Consider the following 27174-nt stretch of genomic DNA (forward strand, 5'->3'; position numbering starts at 1 on the left):
ATTGCTGAGCTGAAAACAGCCATTCAGGAGGTCACTGACAGTATCCATGTTCTGACACTTCAATGGATCATGCAGAATTTCGCTATACGTCTGCGCCACATCACCACCAATGATGACAGGCATATCGAACATGTCATAACCTAAATCCGAATACCTCTAATGACGTTTACGTGTTAAATAAAGTTTCTGCACACCGCGGATTGAAAATAATTTACTATTTTTTTCTTTTTTTTTGCGTACACTTCAATAATTGTCGCCCTGTATGTCGAATGTGAACCTAAATTACATAGTTTCTGAAAGAAATGTTCATCTGTTATGTGTGTCATAATGTACTAAAGCAAAATAGGCCCAACTGGTCATAATACGCTCTGTAATGTGAGTCATCATTTTATTGACTCTGAGGAGACTGAAAAGAAACTGTGCTCATTTAACACTATACTGCAGGATGAAATAGTTTTATTGGTAACGTTTACAATCACAATACAAAAAAATGTTCAAATGTGTGTGAAATCTTATGGGACTTAACTGCTAAGGTCATCAGTCCGTAAGCTTACATACTACTTAACGTAAATATCCTAAGGACAAATACACACACACACACACACACACACACACCCGAGGGAGGACTCGAACCTCCGCCGGGACCAGCCGCACAATCGCAATACACACGTAAGTATCTGGAAATAATCAGTATAAAGAGTTCAAACAATGGAACAATAATGGACACTTATGTTCACAATAACCAGAAGACCTTGAACGACTGGAGGTAGGACGTTTATATTCACAGGAGATGTTCATTAGTATGTTCTACAGAGAGGATTAGCATTTGAACTACATCGACCGACTTGTTCAAGGTCGACATCGAATCGCGGCGCAACACCACCTACCGGTAAAATGTTCCTGCGGCTCTCGTTGTTGCTATAAAGTGAAGGTAATGGACCAGTGTTACTTGAGCAGACGTTCAGAACGCCTCGCAGACATATGCGCGAACCGTACCGTCAAATAAGTGAGTTTGAAAGAGGGCGCATTGTTGCCATGAGAATGTGATACATCATTCCAGGAATCTTCTGATCGTCTGAGGCGAAGTGTTTCAGCAGAGCAACTGGTTTGTGCGGAATGGTTCACGGAAGGCCGTAGAAAACGATGAGAGGGGTCAGGTCGCACCACTCAGACCATCCCCGAGAAGATCGACACCTCACCGGAATTTCATTGCAGGACTGATCTGCCTCCTACTCCGGGGAGGACGACGGTTCAATCCCGTCTCCGGCCATCCTGATTTAGGTTTTCCGTGATTTCCCAAAATCGTTTCAGGCAAATGCCGTGATGGTCCCTTTGACAGGGCACGGCCGATTTCCTTCCCAATCCTTCCCTAACCCGAGCTTGCGCTCAGTCTCTAATGACCTCGTTGTCGACGGGACGTTAAACACTGACCACCACCACCAATCCTACTCCGCTCTGGCCCAGCTGTGAAATAGTGGAACATATCATACCCTACGGTTGGTCATTGTCCGTCGCCGTTTATTATGGCATGGATTACGTGCGCGTCGAACACTTCTCCACATACATTTGACGAATGTGCATAAACATGCTAGATGACAATGACGTATGGAACGACGTCACTGGGGACAGGAATAGCACCAGACAGAATTTTCGGACCAATTCTGGTACTGTTTGTTTGGAAATGATGCCCAAATTTTGGTTCGCCGCAGACAGAGGGAGCGGCATCACACTGACTGCATTTGCATTAGACGTACAGCGCCAACTCAACGCCCTATGGTGTCGGGTACAATCACAGATCATAGTTGGTGCGTGAACAGCGCACTGTGACCAGTGTGATCAACGTGAATGATATCCTCCAACCAATCGCCATTTTTCAGTAAGACAATGCACGACCACATGTTTCTGCACGATATCACAGGATGTCAGCCTTTTGCCCTGGCCCGCCATATCACCAGAGTTGTAGCTAATCGAAAATGTGTCGGATATGGGGAAGTGACAGGTGCAGTGCTGTGACCCAGTGCTAACAACCACAGAAGAATTTTGGAATCAAGTGAACGCAGCATGGATGGCTATACTATAGGACGCCATTCGCGCCTTATACGCGTCGACACTATCACACAGGGAGCAAGTTACGAGGATCCGCCATGGGCCTACTAGGCAACAGGACACATGCGGAAACGAGGTGACTGAAATGCTAATCATTTCTGTTGTGTTGGCAGAAGACCCAACACCGTGTTACTAATGGAGGCCGAAATGCACGCGTTTTAGCTCACGCAGGCTGGCGCGAGGAGGGAAGAACTATACTGACTTGAGTTCTGGAACATTTCAAGGAATTAGAATTCAGAAAGCGGACGTAATTAGTTTAATACTTAACTTTAGTCCGTTAATGATGAGCGTCGCTCTTGACGGGACATGATTCACAGTATTATCTGTTCAGGATACATAGTAACTGAATATGGCGCCTTGCTAGGTCGTAGCAAATGACGTAGCTGAAGGCTATGCTAAACTGTCGTCTCGGCAAATGAGAGCGTATGTAGCCAGTGAACCATCGCTAGCAAAGTCGGCTGTACGACTGGGGCGAGTGCTAGTGAGTCTCTCTAGACTAGACCTGCCGTGTGGCGGCGCTCGGTCTGCAATCACTGATAGTGGCAACACGCGGGTCCAACGTATACTAACGGACCGTGGCCGATTTAAAGGCTACCACCTAGCAAGAGTGGTGTCTGGCGGTGTCACAACAATTTCTGCAGAACATACTAATGTACATGTCATGTGGAGATGAATGTCAATCTTTAGTCGTCCAAGGTGTGTTGTTTTTTTATGAACATGAGTGAACTTTTGCCCTGATTTTTGTCGAATGGATAACATTTAACGTTACTGGGCCCAGTAACTAAAATGACGCAGAGCAACAAGTATGTTGAAGAAGCTAGTGTTAGAGTTTGTGGAAGTACTATTACTGTCACTGAATCGTGACGTAGTAGGAAAATTAAATGAGATGAGCCTAGATGATAAGAAAGAGAAACGTGGAGGGTAAGGATGGTTTTGAAACATTTATTGTTTTTTTCCTAAAACATTTACCTATAGTTTATGCACAGCATCTTTCAAATTAAAGCGTGGATCTCCGTAAAACTATAAATTAACCTTTACTGAATCTTATTTGCGTTGCCATTTTTGCGTTTTACGTTTATACGTGTGTCTCATGAATGCCATTTGTATGTACTGCATTAAGTAGTCCAAATATAACAGACACACATTTTTTCAACATTTCACTTATCCAAATCTCTTCTAAAGAAACCTACTTAGAATTATCCTCGAATGTTTGACTTTAAATGTCACGATCTTGGAATTCAAGATATCAGAAGGCTTCGCCAGTCATTTTACAAATCTCACAATAACGTATTTCAGGTTTCATTCATTCTTTGTTACGTCACGAAAGAAGGTCCACAATGACAAAGACAATGAATAATTACAAGAAATAAGCAAAGAAGTTACATTCAGATTTCATACACGTAAACTTATTTCTGGAAAGAGAGACTTATTCCGAGTGTGTCTAAATACATTTATTTTCATTTTCAGAATTTAGAAATTTAGAATTCAGGGGCTTTGTAAAGAACAGTTAAGGACTCGGTTAACACCACAAGAAAGAAAGGGGGGGGGGGTAATAACAGTTCGTAACAGTAGACGAAATAAGCAGGTGTATAGAAATTCACTTAGTCTCTGACTTCCGTTAATACGTTGCTGCCATGATAATTCAAAGCGCTAGTAACTGTCGCCTTCCTTATGAACCAAGGACCTTGCCGTTGGTGGGGAGGCTTGCGTGCCTCAGCGATACAGATGGCCGTACCTTAGGTGCAACTACAACGGAGGGGTATCTGTTGAGAGGCCAGACAAACGTGTGGTTCCTGAAGAGGGGCAGCAGCCTTTTCAGTAGTTGCAGGGGCAACAGTCTGGATGATTGACTGACTGGCCTTGCAACATTAACCAAAACGGCCTTGCTGTGCTGGTACTGCGAACGGCTGAAAGCAAGGGGAAACTACGGCCGTAATTTTTTCCGAGGGCATGCAGCTTTACTGTATGGATAAATGATGATGGCGTCCTCTTGGGTAAAATATTCCGGAGGTAAAATAGTACCCCATTCGGATCTCCGGGCGGGGACTACTCAAGAGAATGTCGTTATCAGCGGAAAGAAAAAAATAGGAGTGCGGGTAAGCTACTACAAACAGCATAGTGAATGCATTATTGTGGCCAAGATAGACACGAAGCCCATGCCAACTACGGTAGTATAATTTATATGCCAACTAGCTCTGCAGATGATGAAAAAACTGAAGAAATGTATGAGGAGATAAAAGAAATTATTCAGGTAGTGAAGGGAGACGAAAATTTAATAGTCATGGGTGACTGGAATTCGAGAATAGGAAAAGGGAGAGAAGGAAACGTAGTAGGTGAATATGGATTGGGGCTAAGAAATGAAAGGGGAAGCCGCCTGGTAGAGTTTTGCACAGAGCGTAACTTAATCATAGCTAACACTAAGTTTAAGAATTATGAAAAAAGAAGAATCCTAGAGATACTAGGAGGAATCAGATTATATAATGGGAAGACAGAGATTTAGGAACCAGGTTTTAAATTGTAAGACATTTCCAGGGGCAGATGTGGACTCCGACCACAATCTATTGGTTATGAATTGTAGATTAAAACTGAAGAAACTGCAAAAAGGTGGGAATTTAAGGAGATGGGACCTGGATGAACTGACTAAACCAGAGGTTGTACTGAGTTTCAGGGAGAACATAAGGGAACAATTGACAGAAATGGGGGAAAGAAGTACGGTAGAAGAAGAATGGGTAGCTTTGAGGGATGAAGTAGTGAAGGCAGCAGAGGAACAATTAGGTAAAAAGACGAGGGCTAGTACAAATCCTTGGGTAACAAAAGAAATATTGAACTTAATTGATGAAAGGAGAAAATATAAAAATGCAGTAAATGAAGCAGGCTAAAAGGAATATAGATGCCTCAAAAATGAGATAGACAGGTTAAGCAGGGATGGCTAGAGGACAAATGTAATGTAGAGGCTTCTCTCACTAGGGGTAAGATAGATACTGCCTACAGGAAATTAAAGAGACCTTTGGAGAAAAGAGAACCACTTGTATGAATATCAAGAGCTCAGATGGAAACCCAGTTGCAAGCAAAGAAGGGAAAGCAGAAAGGTGGAAGGAGTAAATAGAGTGTCTAACAAGGGCGATGTACTTGAGGACAATATTATGGAAATGAAAGAGGACGTACATGAAGATGAAATGGGAGATACGATACTGCGTGAAGAGTTTGACAGAGCACTGAAAGACCTGAGTCGAAACAAGGCCCCGGGAGTAGACAACATTCCACTAGAACTACTGACGGCCTTGGGAGAGCCTGTCCTGACAAAACTCTACCATCTGGTGAGCAAGATGTATAAGACAGGCGAAGTACCCTCAGACTTCAAGAAGAATATAGTAATTCCAATCCCAATGAAAGCATGTGTTGACAGATTTGAAAATTACCGAACTATCAGTTTAATAAGTCACAGCTGCAAAATACTAACGCGAATCCCTTACAGACGAATGGAAAAACTTGTAGAAGCCGACCTCGGGTAAGATCAGTTTGGATTCCGTAGAAATGTTGGAACACGTGAGACATTACTGACCCTACGACTTATCTTAGAAGCTAGATTAAGGAAAGGCAAACCTACGTTTCTAGCATTTGTAGACTTGGAGAAAGCCTTTGACAATGTTGACTGGAATACTCTCTTTCCAATTATGAAGGTGGCAGGGGTAAAATACAGGGAGCGAAAGACTATTGAGAATTTGAACAGAAAGGAGATGGCAGTTATTAGAGTCGAGGGACACGAAAGGGAGACAGTGGTTGGGAAGGGAGTGAGACAGGATTGTAGCCTCTCCCCGATGTTATTCAATCTGTATAATGAGCAAGCAGTAAAGGAAACAAAAGAAAAATTTGGAGTAGGTATTAAAATCCAGGGAGAAGAAATAAAAATGTTGAGGTTCGCCGATGGCATTGTAATTCTATCGGAGACAGCAAAGGACTTGGAAGAGCAGTTGAACGGAATGGACGGTGTCTTGAAAGGAGGATATAAGATGAACATCAACAAAAGCAAAACGAGGATAATGGAATGTGGTCGAATTAAGTCGGGTGATGCTGAGGGAATTAGATTAGGAAATGAGACACTTAAAGTAGTAAATGAGTTTTGCTATTTGGGGAGCAAAATAACTGATGATGTTCGAAGTAGAGAGGATATAAAATGTAGACTGGCATTGGCAAGGAAAGCATTTCTGAAAAAGGGAAATTTGTTAACATCGGGTATAGATTTAAATGTCAGGAAGTCGTTTCTGAAAGTATTTGTATGGAGTGTAGCCATGTATGGAGGTGAAAGGTGGACGATAAATAGTTTGGTAAAGAAGAGAATAGAAGCTTTCGAAATGTGGTGCTACAGAAGAATGCTGAAGATCAGATGGGTAGATCACATAACTAATGAGGAGGTATTGAATAGAATTGGGGAGAAGAGGAGCTTGTGGCACAACTTGACAAAAACAAGGGACTGGTTAGTATGACATGTTCTGAGGGATCAAGGGATCACCAATTTAGTACTGGAGGGTAAAAATCGTAGAGGGAGACCAAGAGATGAATACACTAAGCAGATTCAGAAGGATGTAGTTTGCAGTAGGTACTGGGAGATGAAGAAGCTTGGACAGGATAGAGTAGCATGGAGAGCTGCATGAAACCAGTCTCAGGACTGAAGACCACAACAACAACAGTAACTGTCGAGAGAGTTATACATCAATTTTTTTTCGATGATGTACAATGCAGCCCAAAATACTGAAACTAAAGTGAAACACGTTTTCTTTTATAACAATAACATTTTTAGTACTAAATTTAAGTTTCAAGACACCGGCTACAGACAAATGCCGAATATACTCTGAGTTTTTAAGAACACATCCAGAGAGTCAAAACAGCAGGAAATGGTGCATTAAAAGCTAAGTTACTTGGTGAACTTGGTTATCAAACTCTGCTAAAGTCTTAACCATATCAAAATTTAACGCAGAGAAGCAAATCATATTCTTTAATTGCATTACGACCCAAATGATAATAGGATATCTATATTGTGTATGGTGATTACATTCTTCATTGCACTATTTTATAATTATATTTGAAGTGGAAATACCACTTAGATTTCTTGTGAACTTTTCAATATTTCCAGAAACCTTCATATTTTATGCATTCCAAAACTCATTGCGTCCATGTTTGTTAGCACCAACACTGTGCATGTACCCTTGTGCTTCCCAAAAGTCAATAACTCCATTTAACATTTGCCATTATTTAAGAAAAATGACAGTGCATATTATATTAACAACAATATTCTGCATTGAACTCATTTTTATAGCTATTCAATTTCAGTATTATAAACCTAATGATTTTTTACGTTTTCCTCCATTTCACTTCATATGGACACATTCAGTTTTGGAATTGACCGTAGTACACATTACTCTAGTGTGATTAATCTTCATGGATGGAACCTCCATGTCGGTCTATACGCGACAAAAACGATTGTATGGTATTGATGGTTCGGAGTCCCCCACCTCGGTATGTTCGGCTGCCGAGTTCTAAGTCTTTTCAGTTGACACCACACTGGACAACTTGCATGTTTGTGATAATGAAATGACGATGAGAATAAAACAACACCCAGTTCCCGAGCGAGAAAATCTCCGACCCGGTCGGAATTGAACCCGGGTCCGCTGCGTGGCAGGCAGAGCCAATGACCACTCACGAGGAGGACACACCAAGTGCTATCACCTGATTTCCTAGAAGAGGAGTGTCACTAAGCGAACAAGTCTCAGCTTATCTGTAGATACTCGACCGTTTCTAAAAAAAACTATAGTCGAAGTTCTCGAGGTGCCTTATGTGCCTTCTACGGAGCGATATTCTCAGAAGAAATGGTGGCGCATGGCTAGCGTCACAACTTTTCAGTTTCGCGCACCGTGTTCCAAACTTGATTGTTTGTATTTCATTTTTATTGTTTTCATTAATCTACCTTTGTTCGTACTATGTTCAAAAATGGTTCAAATGGCTCTGAGCACTATGGGACTTGACATCTAGGGTCATCAGTCCCCTAGAACTTAGAACTACGTAAACCTAACTAACCTAAGGACATTACACAACACCCAGCCATCACGAGGCAGAGAAAATCCCAGACCCCGCCGGGAATCGAACCCGGGATCCAGGGCGTGGGAAGCGAAAACTCTACCGCACGAGCAATACTAGGTTACTACAAGAATGTTTCTTATCAAATTAGGGATTACATGGGCTTTATTCTGATTGAAAAATTGCAGTTGCATTTCACAATAAGTGCCACACATATATTATATAATATGGGTGGGTATGGTATGTTGAGGGATTTCAGCCGTTTAATATTCTCTAATTGTGCTATTTGATTCTCATATCAATTCTTATATTAATTCTTATATCTTTATTCGCATGTTTATTCTTTAGGGAGATTTGGTGCATTGCCTTTGACAATACCGATCGTAGAAACATTCTGAACACAGATATTCCAAACAGTACGAGCATCGTGCGAAGGCAGTTTGCCACAGTGAGCTTCCTTCGTATGAATCTCACTCGGTACGGAAAAGTCGTTAACAGTGATGAACATTTCGTCTTTGGCAATTTTTTGCGGCAAGGTTTATATAATGGAACAGTTTTCTGAAAACTGGCGCTTGCAGTTGTTTATGAATCAAGATATACTACGAGATTTTCATGAAAAACAGTTTCACATAATGTTTTAATTCTTTTTAAATTTATTCGTATGACATAAAATTAGTAGACGAATAAGGACAGTTTTATATCAGTCTACACAAGGAAGACAGTGTACTAATCTTCTACAGACATGGGTATACAGGTTGCTTCTGTAAGGGCGTGCAAAAATTTAACAGGACATAGAGGATAAGTTTCACCATGAATTTTAAGAATTATTTGTCGTCTGAATAACTCCACCTACAAACATGCATTCGCTACGTCCTATTACGTTTTCTACACGCTCTTACGGAAGCACCCTGTATAAATTTCAAACAAAAACAAGAGTAATAATAGGATTTTTCGAACACGGGATGCAGAATTAAGACGACACGAAGATAACCACTGTGCCACCGTTTCGTCTAAGGATATCGCGCGGCAAAAGGCACATAAAGTATCTGGACAATAATTCGATAACTTAACGTGCTCGGCGTGGGTCAGCAAGTCGTGTGTACGTGCGACTTCGCTATTGAGGAGTGGGAAGAATGAACAGCGAGGTTTAGTGTGGTTTCTGGCAGCAGAATGAGTGTCAGGAAGTGAAATTCATGCCCTAATGTCTGCAGTGTACAGCGAACGTAGTATGTCACTTGCAAGTTTGTTTCAATGGAATAGACGATTTCGAGAGGGTCGGATTTCATTGAAAGAGAGCAGTTGGCCAGGACATGCTCATCGTGACATTACACCATCTGTCATGGCTGCGATGGATACTGCCGTCAGAAATGACCAGCGGTGCATGGTCGAAGACATTCGGCCCGTGCTGGGCGTAAGTCACAGTACCGTTCACGCCATCGAGACAGAGCGTACGATGTTCTGGAAGATGTGTGCCCAGTGGATTCCGACAGCCTGACGGAGGAGCGGAAGTTAAACAGAATGTCGACATCACTGCAGCACCTGGGACGGGTTCACGATGAATAGGATTGTATCCTGAGGAATGTTGACGGACGGTGTCATATTGTTGCAGGACGGTGTCATATTGCTTCCATGTTATCGAGGCTGTTTCGACTGCACTTCAGGAATTTCCCTGGGAAGCTCTTACACACCCTCCATACAGCCCCGATCTCTCCTCATCAGATTTCGTTACTTTTGGACCCCTGAAGAAAGACTTTCGTGGCTGTCAATTTGCTTTGTATGAAGAAGTGCACGCCTGGGTACAATCATGGTTCCGTAGACAACAAAATGTTTCTCCATGAAGTCGCCGAAGAGCTTTCCTTACACTGCGGTAAGTGTATAAACAGTTATGGCCTTTTTTTAAATAAAAAAAGTTGACTTGACTTTTTGTCCATCTGTCTCATTTTCATTTGACTGCCCCGTACAATTCATTTGATATACTACTCCTGGATGATCTACTCAACTGTCGTGTTGTTGATATTTAATTCGCATGATAGATTTCGAAATTAAACAATTTCGTCTTCTGGCGTGCTTGTGGCTGTTCAACTCAAACGAAACACTAAAGTAGATAAAGTAATCCAAAACGTAACCTCAGCAGTGCTACTGTAATCATAAAATGTGCTAGTTCGTGAGTGCACCGTATCTGAAGACGAAACATACAGTATCCGAAGTTTCAAGCTTGCCTAATGAAGACGGAGGTCCCCTAGGAGAGGCTCAAGAGAAGTAGGCTGTATACTATTTTCACACTCTCCCTTCCCTCGATGCGTAATGTGAACATGACGCTGCCCTGTACAACACCCATCACAGCAATCCACACGACACCGAAACACACTTGCCACTTCGTAACAGGCCGTGGGTAGGGCAGTGAACCACATGCACTAGAACCAAGGGACTCTCGCGTCAACTCCCTAACGTTTGTTTCCATAGCATACAACTGATTGTTATTGTAAGAGGCAGAGTATGAGATCTCTCAAACCACCCGCGGAACCTGGGATGCCATCGTTAATCGATAATCGATTGTAAATTAAATGTTTCTCGAAACAACAGAATGGCTCTTTCTGTGGTTTTGTTCATTTTCGTTCAGTCGCTTTCATTTATTTTCAGTGCGTCAGCGTACGCATTGTCAGTAGTAATGTAGGTCTATGGATTTTTTGTTTTCATTCAGTTTAGTTTTCAGCCGATGTCAATGACTGTGATGATGTACTTTATATCGTCGCTCGTTTTGTCACTGCTATTGTCTTTAATGAAGAAAGGGTTGTGTTGCAAACTATAATATTTTGACTCAGCAGACTTTGTGTACAGAGCAGCCGCAGCCTGGGTATATCATTTAGAAAAGGTAATACCGCTTCAGCTATAAGTCATTGGTTTATTGGCACGATCGGTTTTGCAACATTTTAGCTGCATCATCAGGTGAAACTATACTAATTGGTAGACAAAAACTCTTGTAAGGCAAGAAATCATAATTAAAATGAAAAGTATATACGGGACGAAAATACTAAATGAAGTCAAAAATATTTGAATCACATGTCTCACCGGCATAATTTCATTCCACAGTACAGTTCAGTGTCAAGTGGTCTACTTCCCTCACTAGGTCAGTTCTGATCAGTTTGTGTGAGAATTTTCCAAATGATTAAAAGAAGATACACAAATTTATACGCCTCAAATTTCAATTAGTTGTGAGTAAAAACCTCTTAAGTGGAAGGAGATAAAATGTAGCTACGTTTCAGATTCAGAATTTCTTGCCTAAGTTTGAAGCTCGTTGTTTCAATGAATAATTGTGGTGAAGCTGTAATACTTAGCTAGGTGCTTGAACAGTTTGCACTATGGACTATCCGTAGATTTTACGTTATTTAAGACAATATTTTTTTACTTGAAGCGATATTCAAAGTTGTCAATAAATTCTTAGCTAGATGCTTGAATAGTTTGCACTGTGGACTTTCTGTAGATTTTACATAATGTAAGTCACTATTTTTTACTCAAAGCGGTATTCAAAATTGTCAATAAATTCTTGTTACGACAAAATTTCTTCCACCTTTGTATAATTTGATCTCTTCAGATAGTTTACAGAGTACCAGAGGTATAAATGCAGATATTTCTACTGATGACTGAGGACAGTGCATGAACAACATTACGTAGGTATTTACTTCATTTGCAATATAATAATTACAGGTCTTAAGAGTAGAATGCTTTCACGTTAGTTAGTAACTCCAAAGTAAAAATGACACAAGCAGGGCATTAATGTTCATTTTCCCTGGGCAGCGGATATGGTTCTGAAGTGTTGACACTTCGATGCAAAACGGTTAGTCTATACCGACAGGGGCAACAGCCTTGCCGCAGTGGATACACCGGTTCCCGTGAGATCACCGAAGTTAAGCGCTGTTGGGCGTGGCCCACTTGGATGGGTGACCATCCAGCCGCCATGCGCTGTTGCCATTTTTCGGGCTACACTCAGCCTCGTGATGCCAATTGAGGAGCTACTCGACCGAATAGTAGCGGCTCCGGTCAAAGAAAACCATCACGACGACTGGGAGAGCGGTGTGCTGACCACACACCCCTCCTATCTGCATCCTCATTGAGGATGACACGGCGGTCGGATGGTCCCGATAGACCACTTGTGGCCTGAAGGCGGAGTGCTTTTTTTTCTTATACCGACAGGCAAGGTCTACTTCGTGGTGCAGTTACGATTGTGCAGGAAACATCAGGTAGTAAATTATGTAATGTGTTTGTGAGACAGCTGTTAGACGCAGAGAACAACAACAATCATACTTAAGTACGGTACCCATTACTACCAATATCTGTACCTATATCCCTAACACCCTGTATAACGTTGGCTAGCGGCGTGTTCATACTACCTCTAAGTTTAATCACTTTAATCACTGAAGTTGGTGGAAAACAAATTTCCTACGAAGGTAAGTGTTTTTTAAATATTTGTTTCTCAAATATGATGCTTGACGCATACTTCTGTGAACCACAGTACGAAAGAGTAATTTCCTTTCCGCAAAATATGAAGATTCTCACATTTGCTTTTTCCTTGAAGCTCTGCGGTTATATAGTAAACTTTTCCACGCAAGTGACTGTATTGGAGGAGTGTTGTAATATCACACCACGTGCTGGAAAGCAATAGTAAATACAACCATTAATTTAGTAAGTTTTGAGTAAGGACTGAAACATAGGGCTTCTCATGAAATTTTCCGCCTTTTTGAACCGCCTTACACAAGAAAAAAGTAATCGATTATTAAAAACTTCAATTAACTTTTGTTCTGCAGGTGAGTTTTCGTATTATTACTTTGAAAATCTGATGAATTTAGAAAGTGGAGAAGCTCTACCGAATAATACTTTCGCTATTTTGGATAGTTCAATTAACATTTGCTGACCTACAATTCAAGCAAAAGGCTGCAAAATATTGGAAAATTTTCTTCTGAGCAAAAGAAACCGTTATTTAGACGTTGCAGTCCGAGTTTCAGTGCAGAATTTACCACTCAGTCACTGGCCAGAAAATCTGAACCTTTGCGAAGATCATATTGTAATGCGTTTTTAAAGGAGGACAATTAAATTCGAACGAACTGCTGACTACTCAATGAAATTCTGACAAATCAACCACAAAAATTCAGCAAGTATGTTTGAGCTGGGCAATATTTTGTCACGTGGAGCTCTGTAACAAATATTATGAACAATTGTAGAAACTACTAAACAATAAGATCCCGAATCAAGAAAAGAAATGAAGCTACGTAAATGTGGAAGAAATTTTACCCTGACACAAATTAACGAAGACTTTGGATGTAGCTTGGGACAAAAATAGTGAATCAAAGGACACGAACCTTTCAGAATGAGCAAAGTGCAAACTGTTCAAACATCTTGCCAAGTTTTACAGTCTTACCACAGTTTTAATCACTGAAATACAGCACTTCAGACACAGCTAAAATTTTGTAATTATTGGCATTTTTTCACCCTTCAGTTAAGAGGCTCCTATTCACAAAATGGTGAAAATTGTGGACTAGAAATTTGAATACTTTTCTTTTATCGTTTAGCGTAACTGTACGCAAGGTGTGAACAAAATGTTGGGTTCCGTAACAACAGCTCTAGAACTATACCAGCTTTCATGGAATGAGTTAGACAATTGGTTACGATTCCCACCGTGGAGAACACACGATAAGTTTTAAAGAGAAAGTATTCACTTCCTGTCTTTTCTATGAGAAGAACGCTTGTTCGTGATATAACCATTCTGTATAGTAGGCCTATATTTCGCATCTTTAGTCTTGCATACAGTCTCAACCTCTTGGTGAATTGCTGTAGGAGCAGACAACAGCAGGATAACAGAGTCGTTACCGCCGGTGACGAGGTAGTAGAAAAACCTGTTCAGCTCATTAACATCGCTAATAGCGGAAGGTTCCTAGACGATGCGAGCCAACACAAAGGCGTTGAAATCACACAGCGAGCGTAACAGGGAGTCAGATCCTGGATCTCCATTCAGAGGACACTGTAGACTAGAAAGAGGGCACTTCACTTCAAAATAACAAAAATATGCTGTGAAAAAGTGTAAGTAAAATCATTTTCCTCCAATAAATTGGAAAATTATTTGTGTAAAGGAATGTATGCGGTGTGGATGTAATCTGTCCGTCCGAAAAGTTTTGAGACTGATTCTGTTCCTGTCGTATAACTGACGTCAGCGCAGTAAGTACGTTGCAGCTTCAACTGTAAACGTCCGCGATGTGCATTCGACCAGTCAGATGTGAACAGGCCAGAGTTAAGCAGTGAACTTGTGGCCATATCGTGCCCACGTTGTTGTGCCACAAATAGCAAAAGAGTAACGAATAAAAACTAAACTAAATTCTGCCAAAAGCAGACCACGAAAGCTCAATGATACCTACCGGCCGCCGTGTCATCTCAGCCAGCAGGTGTCACTGGATGCGGATATGGAGGGGCATGTGGTCAGGACACCGCTCTCTCCGCCGCAAGTCAATTTATTAGACCGGAACCGCTTCTTCTCAATCAAATAGCTCCTCAGTTTGCCACACAAGGGGTGAGTGCATCCCACTTGCCAACAGCCCTCGGCAGACCGGATGGTCACCCATCCAAGTGCTAGCCCAGCCCGAAAGAGCTTAGCTTCAGTGATCTGACAGGAACCGTTGGTACCTCTGCGGCAAGGCCGTTGGGGGAGCAACGAACTGAACGTGTCTAAATCAAGTGTTCAAAATATTCTGGAGAATGTTTTGAAGAATAGAAAATTTTATGCAAATATCCAAATGTACCTAAGAAAAACAAAGACGCGTCGACGCCTGCTGCAACGTGATTGAAATTCAAAACATGAACATTTCCTTTCTGAAAGAAAATCATCGCGGGTGGTAAGACTATGTTATCACTAAGAACCTACTACAGAGCGACAAAATTCTGAATTCACATTCAAGTCTATGTGATGCGTGAGGTAAGCAACACCCAAGGAAGAATTTTTCTGACAGTTTCACACGATTTTATGAACGTTCTGTGCGTTGTACTCAGTTTTGGGGAGACTGGAGTATTAACACCAACATCGTAAGGTTTCTATACCTTTTGTTTAAATCCAGTCTCGAAACTTTTTGGACTGACGACTGTATATTGGGAACTACTTTCGAGCCGTGTTATAAAATAAGCAACCGAGGAAAAACCATACGAGCAGCTTTCGAAGTACTTTAACGGCACCTCATGAGTAGGTCTGACAGTAACTGCTGCACCTGATGAATAGGTCTGACAGTAACTGCCACAAGCGAACAGGAAATTCTCACACAATTCTCACACAAACGAACACTATGCAGCCTGTCCCTATCTTTCTCTGTGTACCTTCTTGAGACAGAAATTGAGATTTTTCTGCACATTGTTCAGGAAAGACAAAAATCACTTAAAATAGGAAAAAATTCGCATACCTCGATATGTGAGAATCTATTGTCGACAGGAAAGCGAGAAGATGCGTAGCTGCAATATACGATGTTTACCAAACTGCACCGACAAAATTTCGGAAAATGTTCATGGAGCTTTTCTGAGTATTTTGATAGAAAGGACCCATGATCTCCTGTAGCTCGTTACGGAATAATTACATTTGGTTTAATTTCTTACTCCACTTATCTTTGTTTCTATGTTGCACTGAAAGTATCTACACAACAGTATAATGGCGACCGTGTGCGCTATGTCTCTTTTTTTGGAAACAAACATTCTCGTGACACTCGTGCTACATTGTTCTTCGCCCTTAAGCTGATAAAGAGCATTGTTCGGGTACCTTTTTCCGGCAATGTTCTTTGTCCGTTATCAGTGATAAACAGCATTATGGATAGATATACTGATTAACAGGTGGCCAACATGGATGTCCTGTACGCATTCACTGAATACAACGAAAGGGCGGCAGAATGACGCATGCTGAGCTGTTCCCGTAGCGACGGCGACCAAATCGCCGTAGTTGTGCGCCTGTGTGAGGTTTGTTGCAGTATTCTGCGTTTTAAGTTGTACGTTTTCATGATTACATACAACAGGTTTTTCGCTGTTGCGAGCGCATCTTCACAGAACATAGGCAGCTGAGGTAACAAACTCAATAATTTATTATTACTCTGTAACGAACCACCGTTGATGACAGGTCTGTTATAGCAAAGTCCTCAAAAAATATCCCTGAACAACCACCGAAATTTTATCGGTGAAGTTCGGGTTCACCCTACAGATACAGACCCCTTCAAGGTTCCAGACTGCTATATTTCAACATTTTTTCTCCTGGTAAAAATATCCTGTATATTGGACATAACAGACAGGTTTTCCGATGCTACAGCTTGAATAACAGACTGCGCTATGAGAGGAAGTCTCTACATTTCAAATTATTTAGCAGACTCCATTAGTAACCCTGCCGAATCGTACGTATTTTCAATAAATCTGCTACACTGAAGAGAACAATAAACCACCGTAAGTCACGAAATATGTCAATAATATGCTAGGAGCAAAACAATTAGTCATATTGATCTGACAAGCTAATATGCCACGTCACATTACCCAGTATACTGCCAGTTAGACAGCCACTATAGAAAGTAATTTGAGGGAGATGAGCGGCTGCCCTACGTTGTTAACGACGTGGTAATGGCTCTAATACAGTGCACCTGTACAAGATAACACCAAACGCAGTTTCGTTGCATTAAACTTATTTTTGTGCAATAATTACACCTGACTAGACTGTGGCGCGTGGGGCGTCTTGTCACGTTATGCACGGCTCCCCCCATCGGAGGTTTTAGTCATCCCTCGAGCATCGGTGTGTGTGTGTGTGTGTGTGTGTGTGTGTGTGTGTGTGTGTGTGTGTGTGTGTGTGTGTGTGTATTGTCCTTAGCGTAAATTAGTATAAGTTAGATTAAGTAGTGCTTAAGCCTAGGGACCGTTGACTTCAGCAGTTTGGTCCCATAGTCCTTACTACAAATTTCCAGATTTTGACTAGACTGTAGTGTACAAGTATTATCGTTTTGTTTTTGTAGGTTCTACTGTTTTAATCAGTAGTTTTAGTTGCATAGTAGTTTCTAGTTTGCGATGCTTGTTTAATCTGTTGGCATCTGTGATGCAGGTGCCACAAAACTGTGGACAGACAGGGACAGACTGATTATGATTAATGGTTTACCATCTAATGTAATTTCCCATTCAATCTTATATGTTGACTATACAACGTTTATCAACAATGACCCTGACATTGAATTGTTAAAAAAATAACAGAAAATACCATCAGTGAAACATCAAAATGGTTCAGAGCAAACGGTTTTTTATTAAATGAAAATAAAAGACAGTTCAAATTTTTCAGCTTAAGTGATACCTTATTTCTGAATTTTTTAAATAATGTTAAATTTCTTGGTATATATTTAGATAGTAAACTTAATAGGAATTACCATGTTAACTATATATCTGCTAGGTTTTCTAGAATAATCTGTTTGTTGAGAAGGTTAAGAGGTTCTGTATCACATCAGTATATTAGATCAGCATATGTTTCCTTCTTTCAGAGCATTGTTTCTTACGGTTTACTATTATGGGGAAACTGTAGCCATGTACATGATATTATACTACTGAAAAAAAAAGTTGTAAGAATTATCACTGATTCTGGTAGACTAGATTCCTGCAAGGCATTGTTTGTGAAACTTAAAGTTATGACTGTTGTTGATATACAGGGTGATTCAAAAAGAATCCCACAACTTTAAAAATGTGTATTTAATGAAAGAAACATAATATAACCTTCTGTTACACATCATTACAAAGAGTATTTAAAAAGGTTTTTCTTCACTCAAAAACAAGTTCAGAGATGTTCAATATGGCCCCCTCCAGACACTCGAGCAATATCAACCCGATACTCCAACTCGTTCCACACTCTCTGTAGCATATCAGGCGTAACAGTTTGGATAGCTGCTGTTATTTCTCGTTTCAAATCATCAATGGTGGCTGGGAGAGGTGGCCGAAACACCATATCCTTAACATACCCCCATAAGAAAAAATCGCAGGGGGTAAGATCAGGATTTCTTGGAGGCCAGTGATGAAGTGCTCTGTCACGGGCTGCCTGGCGGCCGATCCATGGCCTCGGGTAGTTGACGTTCAGGTAGTTCCGGACAGATAAGTGCCAATGTGGTGGCGCTCCATCCTGCTGAAATATGAATTGTTGTGTATTCTTGTTCGAGCTGAGGGAACAGCCAATTCTCTAACATTTCCAGATACTGTAGTCCAGTTACAATAGCACCTTCGAAGAAAAAGGGACCAAAAACTTTATTGGCTGAAATGGCACAGCGCCTCAAGCTAACAAATGTACAACTAAATGAAACTTTATAGCTCCCTTAATTCGCCGACAAATAGTGCTTAGCTCTGCCTTTTGTCGTATATATATATATATATATATATATATATATATATATATATATATATATATATATATATATATATATATGCTGTTGTTCTACATACCACGAACAATTTACCAAACCAGCAATTAAGAGAAAATATACATTCGTATAATACGAGGAACAGGAAACACATTGATGTACCTTTTCGACGTTTAACTAAGTCTTGAAAAAGCTATCATGTAATAGGTTCCAAATGTTGCTGTAAATTTTCTCTTTGTAAATTCGATTGTCCTATCGCAAAATCAAGCCAAAACTGTATGAGTGGCTGGTTGAGCATCCTTTTTATTCCCTTGATGAATTTCTTGATTGCAGTCAAAAAGAAATAATATTATAAAATTTGGCTGCACCTGATATACTATGTTAATTATTTCATTAGCAGTTCTAGTTACCTATTGGTTAGAAGCTAGTAATAAGCATTAATCTGTTTTTCTCTGCACAGTTGCAGTTATTATAATCTGATGTAATATTTCTTTGTATATAATATGTTTTCCTGCCTTGGTACTCTGTATTCTTTTTGTTCTGGTACATTCTGATTGATTTGGTTGCACTACCTCACTTCATATATTGTATCTCCTTTCTATTGATTACTTATAAAACTATTGTAATATTGTACTTATAACTCCTGCATATAATTTTGTTTAAATTTTGTAATTTGACGTTGTCTATTGTTTCTGTAAGCTTAACGACAATAAAATCTTCTTATTATTATTGTAATAAAGTATCCTTTAACGGCACCTTATCGTGGAATGTGCAAAATGTAATCTCCTGAGCAGTTAACACAAGAAAATAATTATCCGTCAGATTCAATTAGGAGACGTAAGAGAGGCAGCTAAGAAGTGAGTGGCTCTGAGCACTATGGGACTTAACATGTGAGCTCATCAGTCCCCTAGAACTTAGAACTACTTAAACCTAACTAACCTAAGGACATCACACACATCCATGTCCGAGGCAAGATTCGAACCTGCGACCGTAGCAGTCGCGCGGTTCCGGACTGAGCGCCTAGAACCGCTAGACCACCGCGGCCGGCACAAGCTAAGAAGTGAAATATCATGCTAATGCCTTATTTGGTTCTGCCCATCCCACTGTTTAAAGCCATTGACTCTGAGGACATGCCAGGTGCCGTTAAGTGCCCAAGTGAGAACAGGCTAATGGTTGTGGCAGTCAGGTTATGCTCAGAGGTGTTTTAAAAGCCTCCTTATCAATCTTTAAGCGCAGATGGAATGAAATTTATGTCCAGAAAGCAGACAGAAAACTGTTTTCGAAATATCTTACATATAATAATGAAACATCCTATTAGAGGCAAGTTTCACGTTTTTTTTTCTGAGATGTAATCCGTCAGGTTATTTCACTTGCAGTTTTGGTATTGGACACTACACTCACGGGATGCGTTATACGAGCGTATCAGTAGTGCTATGCTGTTCCGTCTTCCTCATTCCGTCCAATAAGACCGTTGCCCAATTTTAAATATGGCGTAAGGTTCTCTCTGACTTCCAGTGTCAGAGCTGTTGTTGGGAATATCTGCTATCAGTAAAATAAAATAGCTGTTTTTATCACATCATTAGTTCACTGTCTCGATCCAAAATATAAGCAAAATTACAGCTTTCAGTCACAGCATAAGCTGTTATCGTTTTGAAACCGAGGTAACAGAAACTTTATCAATTATACAATCTGTTGTCGATTCGAACATCAGTGTGTCCACTATAGCCCGAGATGTCGACTGTTCAGGTTACGTTACAACATACATCTTAGGGCATTATACAAAAAGAAAGATGTCCCTGGAAGGCAAAAAGGAATTAATTAAAATTATACTTTGCAGGATGTAGACACCAAACGCTAAAATCATGTGCACTGCTGGTATTTATTTCCAAGACGATGTCCAAATGCAAAAGACGTAGAACAATGAAAAAGGGATACTGTCATTTTGCAAAACACGTCACCTACTCGACTCGTGTCTCATGGTGATTCCACAATTCCATCTCGTTATTTACTACATACTAATGTTCATTTTATGTTCAAGTAACTGTTCTGACATTTTTTTAAGCAAATCGCTCTGGGGCTAGAAACAGCATTTCTTCCCCTAATACCCAAGCTACAATACAAAAAACACCACACAGCATTTTAACACCATAAAAATAAAAATAAAGTCTGACATCGAAAAATAACTTTAACCGTGATATATAATATCACAAAATAACTGTGAGGGGGATCTGTTAGATCCCTCTCATATCGTTGTTACTTTTCTAAACTATATAGTCAACCTTTCGGCAAGGAGTGTACCATTTCATTCTTTAGGTTTGCATGCTGGTATACAATCTGTGTCTGCACTTATGACTCCGTTCGTAAAAATCTGACTATTATCAAAATCCAGTCTGGCAGCGAACTGCAGATAGAAGATTTGTAAAAGTAACATGCGAAGATGCTGGATTGTATTTCACTACTTACACTTTGTTCGAGACATCAGCCTCGGTGATTGTAAGCCGGTTCATGTTGGTTTCCACCAGCAGTTTCAGTACGACCAGAAGTAATTTCTGTCACCTTTGTAATTAGCTCCTTTTCATATAATCTAGATAGGAACAAGCAAGTCAGATCTTACTTAAATAATAGTTTTTCGTTTGTATGACGTAATGCATTGGACGGTCGAGTTTCACATGCTATTCCGGTGCATCTTCCGCCAAGGCGGCCCATATGCCCTGTGGACAACAGAGTTCTCAAGTTATACAGCGGAGCCGCTTCCCAGACCGGTCGCTTTACAAGCCCGACAGGGGCTCGTCATGGTCCAGTCTCAGAGGTACTCCTGGGGGAACACATCACTGATTAATCTGCAGTCTCACCTCTTGCAGACGGAACGGTTCCTACCTGGAATTAAGAGCTCAGAAACTGATGACCGTTTATGCCTCGAAGCGACATGCTGGCTGATGTCAAAAGTTGGCAGCCTGCTGACAAAGTAGAAAGTTATGCTCCCAGCAGACGCAGCGAGCCAAATGTGTTTACCAAAACAATGGGAAGGACTAAAACGCTTTCGAAAAACATTCAGGATGGTAGGGGGAGAAATGAGCATTTGCTAATGTCTCATAGACTAACTCCAAGAGTAGAGGCTCACTGGTCGCTAATATGTGGTGTGAATATTGCTGAGGATCATAACACGAGTGAAGGGGAATCGTGTAGAAAGTTCTCTCTTATAGGTCAAGCAAATAAGCATAAGCCCTGGTCTGCTGACGTGGGTTTTTGGCGGAATTATTTGTTGAAACACCAGAATTGAAGAAAAGAAAGAACAGACAAGCTTTGGTTTCAGAGAGTGGTAGAGACAAGGTTCGTTTCAGAGAGTGGTAGAGACAAGGTTCGTTTCAGAGAGTGGTAGAGACAAGGTTCGTTTCAGAGAGTGGTAGAGACAAGGTTCGTTTCAGAGAGTGGTAGAGACAAGGTTCGTTTCAGAGAGTGGTAGAGACAAGGTTCGTTTCAGAGAGTGGTAGAGACAAGGTTCGTTTCAGAGAGTGGTAGAGACAAAGTTTGGTTTCAAAGACCGGTAGAGTAAAGGTGAGGTTTCCGAGAGCGACGGAGAGGAGATTTGCTGTTGGAGGGCGACACAGAGAAGATTCCATTTCGGAAAGCGATGGAGAGAAGATACCAGTTTGGAAGGAAGATTCAGTGTCGGAGAACGACGGAGAGGAGATTCGGTGTCGGAGAGCAATGGAAAGAAGAAGACGCGGTGTTGGAGAGCGACGGAGAGGAGATTCGGTGTCGGAGAGCGACGGAGAGGAGATTCGGTGTCGGAGAGCGACGGAGAGGAGATTCGGTGTCGGAGAGCGACGGAGAGGAGATTCGGTGTCGGAGAGCGACGGAGAGGAGATTCGGTGTCGGAGAGCGACGGAGAGGAGATTCGGTGTCGGAGAGCGACGGAGAGGAGATTCGGTGTCGGAGAGCGACGGAGAGGAGATTCGGTGTCGGAGAGCGACGGAGAGGAGATTCGGTGTCGGAGAGCGACCGAGACGGTTCTTTGTTGGAGTTATTCAGGCACACACTAACGGACATGTATTTCCTGCACAGGAACCAATATTATGAGCAAGCTGAAGGTGTAGCTATGGGCCCATTGTCTCCTGTGGTTGCCAACATGTTTATGAAGAGATTTTAGGAGAGGGCATTAGAGACAGCCAGATATTAATTCATATGCTTCTTCAAGCATGTGTACGATACATTCGTGATCTGTCCTCATGGGAAGGACAGGCTTAATGAGTTCCTGGAACATTTTAACTGATGCCACCCTAGAATCAAGTACACGATAGAACTGGAGAATAATAGCCAGATGCCATTTCTAGATGTACTAGTCAAAAGGAAAGCAGATGAATCAATCGGCCACAGTGTGTATCGAAAACGCACTCGCACTGATTTGTATCTGCAAGCCAGCAACTGTTACCACCCTGCACAGAGGAATGAGGTACTTAAAACATTGGTCCACAGAGCACGAGCCCTGTCAAAGAGCGTCTACTGACATAACAGGGCATCTTAAAACTGTGTTCTGCAGAAATGGATACAAACGAAACAGGTTCCAGAAGCAGGGAAAGATGAAACAAAGAAGGTGATGTATCTGCCATATGCTGGCTCTATTACTGCCAGAGTCAGTAGAATCGTTCGTAAACACAATATCAAGTGTGTTTACTGTCCATCCAGAACGATCGGGAGACTAGTGAGGAGTGTTAAAGAGGACCTGTGGTTATGGATACCAGAGATTTATAATATACTTTGGCGCTTTGGCATGTACTACATTGGCCAAACGGTAAGAACAATGGATATCGCGTGCAAAGAACATCAGAGCCACACTCGATTAAGCCAACCAAGTCAGCCATTGCTGAACTATGCCTAAAACTAAATCTTGCTATGAATTATGATAAAACCAAGATTCTAGCACACACCCAGATTCTGGGACAGTGTTATCAAGGAATCGACTGACATATAAGTGACTGACAATCTCATGAACCGCAACATTAGGTACCAGCTAATTAGAGCTTGGGATCGTGCTCTGGAAATGTTAAAGGTGCAATGAGGAAAGCTGCAGCTCCACGAACAGAAGAACGGAAGACGTGGATATAGAAAACGATCACCAGACGGACCGAAGATGGAACGTCCAGGAGCGGGTCCACTGGCGCGGACCACAGAGGGAACATCCATAATCGCATCGGACCGAAAACGGAACGGCAACGCTCCAGCACATCTCAGTGATCGGTAGCGGATTGCAGGGAGAGCGCCTGGTACCTCAGACAAAATTCCCGACCGAAGATGGAACGCCGTGGAGCGGGTCTGGTTGGCGTGGATCGCAGAGAGAACACCCATAACAGCAGCGGACGGAAAACGAGACGGCAACGTTCCAGAAGATCACAGCGAGCGGGCGCGAGCCTCAGGGGACGCCTGCAACCGCCGATGGCGGGGGAAGGCCACAGGCATAAATACCGAACCAGGTCCACTCGACCAATCTTGTTCTCCACATCCGCTAATACCCACCTCCCACTCACCCAAAAGACGAATTATACTAAAACACGCCAGGGAAGACTGTAACAAATACCAGAATGTAATGACTGAAGAACTATACACCCCCCGTGACTATCACAGACGAAAATAATTTGCACCAAACAACCAACAGACTCAAAACAGCAATCAATAAAGCAACACAAGAAGCAAGCCCCTCCAAAACTGTAGAAAACTGGAGACGATCCATCCCCCTAGTCCTCTATGACAAGAGAAGCAACTACAAAGACAAATGAGACGAAATAACAACCATGACTTTAAAAGACAGTGGAACACACACAATGCAGAAAAAAAAGAACGATTTCCGAATATAGACAGGACAATGGGACAACGCTTGCAGCAGACTTGACTACAGGAATTGGTTGGGGGGGGGGGGGGGGGGCGGGGGGAGGATTCTGGAGGCGATTCAAAACCCTAACAGGGCAACGCCGGGCAGCCACCTGCATTCTAGTCCTACAGGAAGTATTCTCCTTCCCCAACGATAATAAATTTGACGGACGGTTCAGGGTGCAAGTAGACACCCAACTGTCACTCTTGCTGGATACCCCCACCACCGAAACAGAAGAGCAGCAGACACTCATCTAACCCAAGACTGACCCTAAGTCCTATAGACCAATATCCTTAATCGATGTATCAGCCAAGACTGACTAACAGATACTAACCAACCGGCTGAGAACATACACAGGAAAGGACTACTCCCCCTCATGGAGACAGGGTTCGGACACAACCCTTTGACAAGTGACCCACTCCTCAAACTAACTGACTTAATTACCATAGCGTTCAACCGTTGCAGTGTTCCTGGATATCGAACGAGCTTTTGACAAGCTAGCGCACCAGGGCTTGCTGTTCAAACTGGTTAACATGGGTAATCCAACAAAAATGGTCAGACTGATAAAAGCATACATCAGTGAGCGGAAATGCACAGTCCATGTAGCAAATCAATCGTCTGAAGTCTTCACATTACGGCATACCCTCTTGTACACCCTATATACAGCTGACCTACCCACCATAAAAACACGGAACGAAATAACAGGACTATACGCAAACGACACAGCCTTCTAGGTCACTGAGCTACGAACAACGGCCATAAAATGCCAGACGCAATCGTTCCTCCAGCGACTAGAAACGTGGATGGCGAAACGAGGATACGGCCAGACATTACAAAGACTCAGACAGTAATTTACTGACACAGACTCTTCACAAAAAAAGTCAATAAAACGGAGACGACATCAGACACTCATTACGGGACACACCCTCATGGTTCAACGACACAGCCACATGCCTTTGGGTATATCTGGACAGACACCTCAATCGCAAAACCCACCTAACACACCTGCTGAACAAAACCAGACAGACAGAACGTTATCCGCCAGGTACGATATAAGCAAAGGGTGGACACACTGATAGGTATCTGGGTATTCCTGATGAGACATATAGACTTGCTATACAAAATATAATCCTTATGTTTAAAGCCCTAGCAGCGGGCAGTAAGTGCATTCTTATTATGATTACTGTATGTCTTGATAAGGAGACACCCAATACCGAATAGTGACGCAAGCCAGACAAGAAAAAGATCCTGCAAGAACGGGACCAAAGAAGACTGAAATTGCTGCAGATTTCGATGCTGAGCCATCAACAAGTGTCAGCATGCGAACCAATCAACGAAACATCAACAATATGGGCTTTCGGAACCGAAGGCCCACTCGTATACCCTTGATGGCCGCACGACACAAAGCTGCACGCCTCGCCTGGACCCGTCAACAGCGGCATTGGACTGTTGACGATTGGAACATGTTGCCTGGTCGGAAGGGTCTCGTTTCAAATTGTATCGAGCGGATGGACGAGTACAGTATGGAGACAACGTCATGAATCCATGGACTCTTCATATCAAGCTGGTGGAAGCTCTGTAATGGTGTGGGGCGTGTGCAGTTGGAATGATATAAGACCCCTCATACGCCTAGATACGGTTCTGACGGGTGACACGTACGTAAGCATAGTTCATTCGTGTCCAACGTGCATTCCTACGGACTTGGGCAATTTCAGCAGGACAATGCGAGACCCCACACACACAAAATTGCGATAGGGTGGCTTCAGGTACACTCTTCTGAGTTTAAACATTTCCGCTGGCCACCAAGCACCCCAGAGATGAAAATTTATGGGCGTATCTGGGATTCCTTGCAACGTGTTGTTCAGAAGAGATCTCCACCCCTTCGTACTCTTACGGTTTGATGGACAGCCCTGCAGGATTCATAGTGTCAGTTCCCTCCAGCACTACCTCAGACTTTAGTAGAGTTCATGCCCCGTCCTGTGGTGGCGCTATGTACTCGCGTGGCAGTACTCGATGTTAGGCAGGTGTACCTGTTTCTTTGGCTATTTAGTGTACACCGCAGTGTCGCCTCCTGCTGTCAGCCGATCAGTTCTGCAGCAACGGTTATTGGCTACGTTCGCCAAAACATCCATCAGTGACATTTCAACTATTACAAAGCTAATCAAGTTGGCTACTGGCGACCTGATTGTGAAGTGGAAACGTAAAGGTACAACCACAGCTTATCAGAGAACAGGCGAACCTTATGTAGTGACGGAGAGGGACCGTCGAGCAATTGGGAAGGGGTTGTAAAAAAATCTCATGAAATCGTTTGAGTTCCAAAGCGCTACGAGCAGTCCAGGCAGCACAATGGCTTTGCTTAGAAAGTAAACAAGAGCAGAGTCTTAAAATACCGCTTCAGTTGTAAATTACTTTATATCCACACGAACCGTTTCGGACTGTTATAAGTCCATCCTCAGGTGTCGTAGCTGTGCTGTGGTCCCCGAGTGCCGCTTATACCAGGCGCGGTGCAGATATTCTGCCAACAGGACTGTTTGAAGTAAACAAGAATTGGGCCCAATAGTCGTGAAGTCCTCTCAAGCCACACATTTCTGTATCAATGAGGTGGTGTAAAGAGCGACGCCTCTGAACTCTGGATGACTGGAAACGATTGAATTGGAGAGATGAATCACGCTATACCATCTGGGAATCAGAAGTATCTGGATTTGGCGAATGGCTGTAGAACGTTACATGCCAACAGTGGTGTAT

The 27174-nt window shown here is 42.1% G+C and overlaps 1 protein-coding gene and 1 pseudogene across 1 annotated transcript in view; one reads left to right on the forward strand and one right to left on the reverse strand.

Annotated features, from left to right (window-relative positions):
• The window catches only part of LOC126336871 (facilitated trehalose transporter Tret1-2 homolog), a 340634-nt gene that overhangs the window by 28113 nt on the left and 285347 nt on the right, over window positions 1-27174 (reverse strand). The window lies entirely within an intron of this gene.
• LOC126337287 (5S ribosomal RNA) lies at window positions 12033-12147 on the forward strand (annotated as a pseudogene).

This window comes from Schistocerca gregaria, chromosome 2 (assembly GCF_023897955.1).
Source record: "Schistocerca gregaria isolate iqSchGreg1 chromosome 2, iqSchGreg1.2, whole genome shotgun sequence".
In the NCBI taxonomy this organism is placed as follows: Eukaryota; Metazoa; Arthropoda; class Insecta; order Orthoptera; family Acrididae; genus Schistocerca; species Schistocerca gregaria.